Genomic DNA, 10,623 nt, shown 5'->3' with positions numbered 1-10,623 from the left:
GAATTGATTTCAATTGCTAGTTTTATAAGACGGGGCCCAGTACTCTGCTGAAAAGTGGCAGAGTGCGAGCAGCGTGGCCAACTAGCTCAGAATGCACCTTATAAAAACAGCAAAGAAGGAAGGGGAAAAAACGATCGTGCAAATCTTTGAACGCCTCTGTCCACGTTAGTGGATATAGGATATGATACTATTCTTTACAAAATGACCTTTTGAATGACAGGCCCTCTCTTCTTAAGGTCAAATTATGCTCGGATGTTCAGTGGGATTAAGGGAAATTTCTCGAAGAGTTGGGAGTAGAGGTGAGGAAAGTTGAGGCAGTGCAGCTAAGCTGAGTCTCGAACGCGGGCCATTAAATGAACCGTCAAGGTCAAACCCTATCACCGAGTGACACTCGTTCCATAGTGCAGCGTCGTTGCTTTAAGATATTCACTATACAATTGTTAAGTGTTTCTGCTGTAGCTGTAATAATCAGCACAACCATGAAATGGTGTTTCTTTTTAAATCAAAACTTGTCTGTTGAGACAGATTACGTGTCCCGAATGAAATAGTAGATTGAAATGAAATATAAGATCTTAATCTAACCGTCTTCATGCTCAGAGCATGCCATTATTAATTCTGTTGTACCGTATTATCTTGAGCTTTGTTTTTCTACTTTGTGGTGGATAAAACATGGAAAACCTACAAGGTGATGAAAAGTCCAGACGGCTACGCCTGTGTACCATTCTATCTCTGAAATGACACCCTCTTAGTGTGGAAATAAGTACTAAAGTAATGTGTTATTTAACTTTTGAAGGTTTTCCCAGAAAATGTCCGTCAAACTTAATATTTTCTTTTAGTCGCAATCGCTGTGTCAAACATTTCTTGCGGTAAGCAAGAATGAAAACGTGCTTGTAACACTCGAGGCCCAAAGGGTCCTATACGGCAACCCTGCTCATCGTAGTATGACAAGGCTGAATAATTCAAACAAAATAAAAATCGCACAAAAACTATATTTATATCAAGCCAACTGCCTATTACAAGAAGGATATACAGTGTATTTGACCATTATTTTTACCCCTTTTTCCATGTAATTGCAAAACGTCAAGCACTTATTTTGTCTCTGCTCTTTGCAAAAGCGTATAACACTTCACGTCCTTCCATAAAATGTAAAATGTCACAGCTCTTATAGTATCGTAGACTTCAGAAGCAGTCTTTATTGTTTAAAAACAAAAATTCTTTCTTGTCATCACATTGATAGTGACATTTAATGTTCCGTTCTGTTTTTTTTTTTTCGGCTTGAACGTATTTTGATGTTGCACCGTGTCAGTTAGATATGACTAATGCTTTTCACCTGTGGAAGTTGTTTTGTTGTTTGTGATAGGCTTGATTATTGCAACCCTACGTCGCTGATCATGCAACAACCACGTCAAAATTACTGACTCAAATTACACAAGTTTGGGACTTCATCACCAAGGTGATGCGATTTGATCTGCAATTTCATTTAGCACCCGTTCTTTAAAGTGCCAATGAACTGTTTCTTGCGTTTAGAATGCTTGTAAGAAAGTTTTTAAATGTGTATTGTTTGTTAACATGAATTGTTCATAGGTATTCTCCTTCGACACAGGTTGTGTCTCTACTAATGCCAGGTAAATCTTCTGTTGGTGCCATATAGAAAGTTTATTCAGACACCATCATGCTCAGTCAACAAAGACGGTTAAGCCGTCTTAAAACGTACAAAGCAAAAAGAAAAAAAAAATAGTGCTCAAATTTATTGCCCGGTCTGAAATGTGGAGAATGGAACAGAAAATGTTCATGTTAAACCAGTGTCCATCGCACAACTTACTGAACGCGCGTCTGTGTTGTCTTCGAGAGGTGGAATTCAAGCAAACATCGATCTTGCCGAAACTGCGATAGCATTAACTCTTCAACTTGGAAAACTTGTTTTCTCGTAGGGGGAAGATTCTGGAAGCAGAGAGAATTGTTTTTTATATGACGTCATCTGACATCCGGGCATTGTCTTGTGTGTGATCTTGTACAGGGTAACGTAAGTAAGAGATAAGAATACATCACGTAGTCAGTACAAGTACTTTTACGTTTTCAACCATGATTTTTTTATATTATATTAGAGTAGTTTTGGTCTCGTATACCACAACATGACGCTCAGACCAAGTAACGCGTCAGAAAAGTAAGTGCGTAAGTGACTTGGTGTACTCCTCATACCCCCGTGTGTTCGGGGTGCCAGTCGTTCTCTGGTGAGGATGACTAGCCGTTATTATTATGATCATCGCTCTTGTGTGCATGTTTCTATTCCTACTGGTATACCAATTTAACCTAGACATGTCCCAAACATGAAAAGCTATGAAAGGGAAGGAAAAAAACTACAACAATAAAGGCATTGGAGTAATATCTCTTTAATACAGACAAGACAAGTGACTGTCTGATGTTGTGCAAATGCAGTATCGTTATCACGATCTTACGTCGGTGAAGGTGGGCGTTTGTACTGCTCGTTTATTTCTTGATAGCTGTGGATATAATTGCGGGGAATGGTTATACTTCTGTGATCGAGTTCTTGAAATATTTGTAGAATATACTTCACAAACGACTGCTTGCTTAAAGGATCGGTCGATAAACTTTTACCCCTTTCGACTATACGTCAATACTTGTGTGGATTTTATTCGTCATACGATCATTAATTGTCAAAAGACTTTAAATTTTGGTCTAACAACTCCTACATGTGCTATCGTAATGTCATAATTACGTTGAGTTATTATCTGAGAGCTATTTCTGGCTGACTAATCCCGGGAGGTGTACAGTTTATGTGTCAAAACGGTGGCTCAAGCCTCTTGCGTCGCACCCTTGCCATCAGACCACCGCATGCTATGGATTCCCGCCCGATGGAACATTGTTTCATATGCGAACAGTTCCGTCTACCGGGGGCGCTATTCAAGAAATCGTTTGTGAATCTAGGATGGGAGGGAGGTATCGTTGGTGAAAGCATCACATCAAAACGAATCGCGTAGGGTGCGGTGGCCTGTATCTTACTTCGGTCTCATTTCTTCGATCTGTCGATTTCATTTTGTTTTTCTTTTTGCCTTTCATGCCGCCATAAAGATGGATTTTACGATTTGTTTCATATTTGACGAGTCTGTATTTCACTAGATCTGTATTGAAGCTCTTGTATCGTCTCGCACATCTTTGGCTTTTTCTACTTTCTCTCTCTCTCTCTCTCTCTCTCTCTCTCTCTCCCCCTCTGTCTTTTAAGTGATATTATACCTTGCCTGTTATATGAAGTGACTCATATTGTCCATATTATATATTTACAAGAGAATGTTTACTTCGTTATTCATATGTACACTAAAAATTGTTTTTCTTTTGTTTGTTTCTGTGCATTCAAAGTGCATTCTGTACAATTTTGTGGACAAAAAAAAATGGTTGTTGAAAACATCATAATCGATTCTCAACTCTGTGTATTTCTTTTTGGTAGATATGCTATGGTCAAGTAGCATGCTATGGTCAAGTAGCAGAGTTAGTTATCGGAGAATGGACGTTGTGGAGAGCGGTTTTTCAGAGTTTGTATAAGTGTAAAATGTGTGTTTGTGTGTGTGTATATTATTGTATCGAAATGTTTTAGATATACATTTTCATATTCATACTTGTGTGTTTGTGTGTGTGTGTTTGTGTGTGTGTGTGTGAATTTAATTTGATTTAATTTGATTGAAAGGGTATTTTACTCCATTGCAGCCCGGAGGTTGAACGATTACTATAAAATTAGACAAAAATATGTACAAGATAGTAAAAATACATAGAATAAAAAATAGTATCAAACATTCATCTTAACTTTTTGCGCAATATTCACATTTACAGAAAAACAAACACAATTATGCACTAACAATTTCGAACACTACTATTCTCATTATCATAAGTAATCAAAATTACATTTTAAAAATCATTTGAATTCAACTTCTTCCTTATCTTCATCTTCTTTTTCTTCTTCATTTTCTCTCCTTTTCCCCTACTTAGACTTTACATTCTCTTGACTTTCTCCTGTGTGTATGTGTATATATATACACATAACTAACTATATTACACACACACACGCACACACACACACACACACACACACACACACACACATATATATATATATATATATATATATATATATATATATATTAACCACACATTAACCTGACATAAACCCAAAGGATGTAAATCACCTTTGGCATAAATGCGAGGGAATCGCCGAAGCGATGCAGCTTTTTTTATTTTTTGTAATATATATATATATATATATATATATATATATATATATATATATATATATATAAATGAATATATATATATATATATATATATATATATATATATAATGGTTTGTCATGCTGAAAACCTCTATTCCATATGGTATAAACAGACAATAAAGTTGACGAAGAGCTGAGGTCGAAATCTTCTACCGTACCACCAGTCGGACATCGTGCGACATCTACTCTCTTCATTGTCCAATCAGAACGCAACGAAGAGTATGGTGTATGATATCATAAATTGTCATTCCCTATGTAACTACTATCTGGATAACAAAAATAGTCCCATGTTTACAATGTCAACATGAAAAATGTTCTTTTAGGGATATGAAAAGACTCTAAACCATTTTTTTCACCTTTTATTAGCTCACCTGAGCAGAAGGCTCAAAGTGAGCTATTGCGATCGCTCTTCGTCCGGCGTCCGTCGTGCGTCGTGCGTCGTGCGTCGTCCGTCGTTCGTCGTCCGTCGTGCGTAAACTTTTTACATTTTCATCTTCTTCTTCTTGAGAACCCCATGACTGATTTTCACCAAACTTGGCAGGTAGCATCCCTAGGGGGATAGGATCTCAATTTGTTCAAATGGGCACCATGGTCCACCTGGGGGGCCCCTGGGGGGGCCCAAACACCCTAAAATTAAGGAATCTTTAAAAATCTTCTTCTCTAGAACCAGAAGTGATAGGGCTTAATTGATACTATGAGTAAGTACATTGATGACTGTAGTTTCAAGTTTGTTCATGGGGGAATCAGGGGAACCCCCCTTGGGACCCAGGGGAGGGGGTGGGGAGGGGTCCTAATGGGGCCTAAATTGTACATTTTCATCTTCACTTTGAGATCGCCATGTCTGATTTTCATCAAACTTGGTAGGTAGCAACCCTAGGGGGATAGGATCTCAATTTGTTCAAATGGGCACCATTGCCCACCTGGGGGTCCCTAGGGGGCCAAACCCCCTAAAATTAAGGAACCTTTAAAAATCTTCTCTAGAACCAGAAGTGATAGGGCTTAGATGATACTATGAGTTAGTACATTGATGACTGTAGTTTCAAGTTTGTTCATGGGGTTGGCGGATTCATCCCCCCCCCCCCCCCCCACGCCCTTAGGACCCAGGAGAGGGCTGGGGAGAAGTCCTACACTTGTAATGGAGCCTGAATTGTACATGTTCATCTTCTTCTTGAAAACCTCAAGATGAATTTTGACCAAACTTAGCAGGTAGCATCCCTAGGGGGATAGAATCTCAATTCCTTAAAATGGGCACCATGTCCCTCTTGGGGGCCCCCTAGGGCCCCCCCCCCCCCCCACATTAAGGAATATTTAAAATCTTCTGCTCTAGAACCAGAAATGATAAAGCAAAGTTAATACCATGAGTTTGTACATTGATGACTTTAGTTCCAAGTTTCTTAATTGCAGATTCAGATCCAGGACTGCCTGCCCCCTCCCCCCCCCCCTCCGAGTTGAGGGGGGGGGGGGAGGGATCCATATGCAGACCTAAAGTTTCCAATGTTCTCAGGTAAGAGTGTGCAAGAATGCATGGAAGGTGAAATTGCGATACTCAGGTGAGTGCGTGACCCGCGGGTCTCTTGTCAAAATTTAAAACAGCAGGGGATACATCCTACCAAACCTAATCACCACCATAGCAGAATTATGATCCAGCATTGGAGGCACTGTGGCATAGTGATCAAGACTCTTGACTTTCGATAGGATGTCCCGAGTTCGAATCCCGTCCAGTGCTGACAAGATGTTTTTACCCTCCATGTCCCTCTCGACCCAGGTGTATAAATGAATACCTGGCAAGGCTAGGGTAATGATAATGGCAGGACCCTCTGGCCAGGGAGGTGGGAAGAGACACCTCCCTGCTCAGTTTGCGACTATCCCCGGCTCTCCCCCACCCACCCCTTCACTTGTCTTCGTGATCAGGGATCATCCTACACGAAATAATGTTCTTCACGACGCCGGTTTCACCAAAAATACTGTAGTACATGTACTAGTTGCCTCTGTCATTATACCACTCCATCACTCGAACTATCAATATTAGTCCAGTATATTTCGTGTTCAGAGGATTGCGCATGGTTATCACAAGCGTTCAGTTCGAGCATTTACGCATCCCGTGTTAAGCGTACAAACAACTCGTCATCTATTATGTTGAAATTACGATGTGCACTTGTTCACCTAAACAGTCTTTTTCACATTTCGAAAATTCAAACACATTGCTCCAACACAGTTGAACCTTGTTGCATCTATTGCGTCTGCAGCGGAATTGGTATAACAGACGGACATTTATTCAATTTAATTTAATTTAATTTAATTCAATTCAATTCAATTCAATTCAATTTATTCGGTACAAAATATAAGATGTACATCATGCACACAATAAAAACAAAAACAATGTGTATACGTGAAGGAACAAGAGCTTGCTAGTGGGCCCAAAACAAGATTTATACAAGGGGAATGGCTGATAGTAATACGTATTATGAAAAAGGGAAACCAAAAATAGCAGCCCTTCACTATACACACACCATGCTCTTATCACGCACAAAACACACACGCAAATACACACATTCAGATGCAATGCAAGGATCAGAAAAGTGGAGAGAAGAAGAAATTTAGTAACAAACATTCTACTCAGTCATGGTTACTCTTCTGCGACTCTTTTCATACATCTTAAAAGCTAAAAGACTTGTGGTGAGCGTATCAGAATGATGCGCAGTAGTTTGTAAAGTATAGAGAAGGTTATACAGGGTGAAGAGTTTTTGCTCTTTTCTCGATTGTTTCCTGCTCGCTTAAAGTGAAAGCACTTCACTGAGAGTAGACCATTGGTCTCTATATTTCCTATAATCATTGTAGATCATTGGAGTAGAAGTGGAATCTGTACTATTTTGATTATTTAAAAAAGACCAAGAGAGGGCGTTCTTTTAATAATAGCCCCCCCCCCCCCCCCACCCCGCCTGCGGATATGTTTTCCTCTCTTATGCAGTGCTGTAAAATTCGTTCTTTGACCTTTGAACCTCTGACCTCAAATTGCAAATCACAATATCACGTGATCTGTAGATTTCAAATACCGTTTTTTTTTTTGTTTTTTTTTACTGTTTTCTTATAATCTCATCTTGAAATTTGATTGTCCTTGACGTTTACCGCAGACGCATTGTGCTCAACATCAGTTAGTCTCAATGTGTAAAAGTATTATTGTTTTATTTTTAAAGTGAAACGTTAACTCTTTGTGTCTGGCAAATGCAATCAATTTGAACACTTCACATATCTCCAGTCAACAGACATACGAATCTTTGCCGAATTACAAGGTTTTCAAGTGGAATAAACAAGAATTATTAAAGGTAGGCCTGCTGTTTACCATTGGGAGCGGTGATATAAAATAATGATAATAATGATAACAAATATCATTTATAAAGCGCTTATTACAATGTTTCTAATGCTAAAAAAATGTTCGACTTATCACATTTGATGCATATATTGTAGGTCAGCTTATCGTAAAACTTCCTACCACATAAAAATTTGCAATAAATCCTGAAATACATGCAGATATCACTATTTTTCTCAATAAACCATAACTGTCTTACACGGGTTTTTTTTTCCCTTAGAAACAAGTTTATTATAACTATTGTTCACATTTTGTGTATTTGACTATATTTGACGTTGATTATATATGAATGATTAACATTATTACATGAGTTCTTTCCATCCCTAGCTCACATTTTAAAACTATTTCTAAGCACTAAAGTTGGGTTTTTGTTTCACCTGCAAGTGGAAAATAATGGCCTTATACAAATGGGTTTTTTTTACCTCAATATCAAGTGAAATATGAAAATAAATGTGCCGGAACTTTCTATATACTAAGTCTCAATGTAAGACCAGTGCAATTTCAGTACTACACGTTGTACAAAAACACCCCCTCCCCCCCCCCCCCCGAAAAAAAAAACACCAAATAAAAAAAAACACCAAAAAACAAAAACAAAAAAACACCCAACAACAACAACCCCCCCCCCCCCCCCAAAAAAAAAAAAAAACCACCACCAACAAAAAACAACAACCAAACACACATTTTCCTTTATTGAATAATATCATGATTTCTTTTTGGGAGGGATTCTGTTTTTTCCCCCCACATTTGTGGGTAGCAAACGATCTGAATAGAACTAGAGTTAGCCGTTTTTGAGAAGCAGTACAATGTATTTATGAGGGTCTTTCCTTCTCTCTCTCTCTCTCTCTCTTTCTCTCTCTCTCTCTCACACACACACACATACACACACATACACATAATAATATAATTTCTATACATGCAGTCTTAATATCAGACAAAATAATACAGAATGTATGATTGATTGGCATATTAGCTTTAATCAAACTTTCACATAAATTGTCATTCCTGTATTACTGTATTTGACTGACTTCACAAATTCACATATATCTGTCTAGAGTGATCAATTTGCCTATCTACTATTTTGTTTCTTCCTTGTAATCAACACAGAATAATTTTCATTTAAATCCTATGAAATGTAAGTTCTAACAGAAACTGGAAAGTATTTAGTGAATACACGGTACCACTCTGGACAAATACTGCTGGAATAAATCACAACCGGCCACCACAACTTGCTAGTCCAAGTCTGAGCCACTTAATGTATTAAATGGTTTTAGATTTTAGTGCAGGCCATCAAGCAGTGAGTTATGATAACATCATCACCACAGACTTGGTAGGCAATATTTTCACATGCTGTCAACAAACCAGCAGCGACTTCTATGAGTTTGGTTGCGAGTGCTAATACATGTATCACATACAAATCTGACTTGTGCTTTAATGTTTTAAGAAAGTATTTCACCAAATATTAGCAAAATTTCACTCAACTCTGCAGTGATCTTACATAGAACATACAATTTTGTATGATCCACATCGACTAGCAAGGTTTTAACAAACTTCACTGCCTGTAACCCCCAGTTTAGTGAAAACATGGGAGTAATTAAACACAAACACACACACACACACGCACACACACACACACACACACACACACACACACACACCTACCTTTTTCTGTCCCCCTCCCCCGCCCCCCCCCCCCCCACCCCACCATTTCATGCATCTATGCATAGAATTAATGTCCATGACATGGCATCCCTTAGCTATCAGTGAATAAAGAAAACACCTGCACATTCACAAAAGCCTTGTCATGAGACCGGCTGTAACATCCAGACCTTCCTCCCTAAGCTCTCAATACCACCACAGTGCATCGATATGCCGCAGCAGCCTTGGTGTAGAGATAAAGATGCGGTCTACCTATTCTGGCCCATCTCTACACCCACTGCTGTCCCACTTCCTGTCTACGAGGTTAAGAATACAGCATGCACTTGGGGCAACCCACAGAAATCACGGCCTTCACCGCCGATTGCAGCTTATCATCTTCTCTACATACCTACATCCTTTCATTCAGAGCACCTGTAATCCCTCTCACCTCTTTTTTTTTCCTTTTTCTTTCACATCACACTGTCCCCAAATTAACATGCAAATAAGAACGGTGAGAATGAACAAATTCTTAAAGCCCCCGTTCCACTATCACGATTTGGACCCCGATCTCTCCCGATCTAGCAGATCGGGAGAGAGCGGCAAAAGCGTACGGGGATCGGAAGCATCGTAGCAGCAGCGTGTGGAGGTCGGGGTTGGAGCGGGCAGTTTTTCAGATCGGGAAGAAATTTTGAACCGGTTCAAAATTTCTTCCCGATCTCCCCGATCAAAATTGACATATTTTTAATCGTACGGCAAGCGGGGAGAGCGTAGTGACAGCGTAAACGCAGCGGGGAGAGCGTAATGACGGCGTAAACGCAGCGGGATGAGCGTAACAAGGTCTTTCTGAGCGTAGTAACATCGGCACAAGAACGGGAAGTAATTTTAGCTGTAATTTTCGAAGAAGAAGAAGAGATGAAGAAAAAGAAGAGAAGAAAGCAGCGAAGCAGCTACCCAAAAGGCGAAGAAAGAGAGACTGCACGTGATGCTGAAAGAGGAGGAAGAGGACATAGCAGAATTTTGAAGAATATGAAATCATCTACAACTGGAGGAAGACGGACTATAAAAGCAAGGACATCAAGAAAAATCCTTTGAAAAATCAGCACGTCTTTGTTTATACAATGCATTGCTGCAAAAGAACCGTGAGTTGAGGAGGCTCTTCAAGTTCAAGTTCAAGTTGATTTATTTCACTTCAAACAAACAAATAATAAAAAATACAAAGAAACGCTCCTATACACAGACGTCATGAAATCAGTACTACAATGCGATGAACAGAATAACGTTGTAAAAGAGATGCAGGCAAATTATCAACAGAGATACAAATAACAGTTACGTCACTGTGGT

The sequence above is a fragment of the Diadema antillarum genome, unplaced genomic scaffold, assembly GCF_040938485.1.
Source record: "Diadema antillarum isolate AM-2024a unplaced genomic scaffold, OU_Dant_1.0 seq00000406_RagTag, whole genome shotgun sequence".
In the NCBI taxonomy this organism is placed as follows: Eukaryota; Metazoa; Echinodermata; class Echinoidea; order Diadematoida; family Diadematidae; genus Diadema; species Diadema antillarum.
This window is presented reverse-complemented; position numbering follows the sequence as displayed.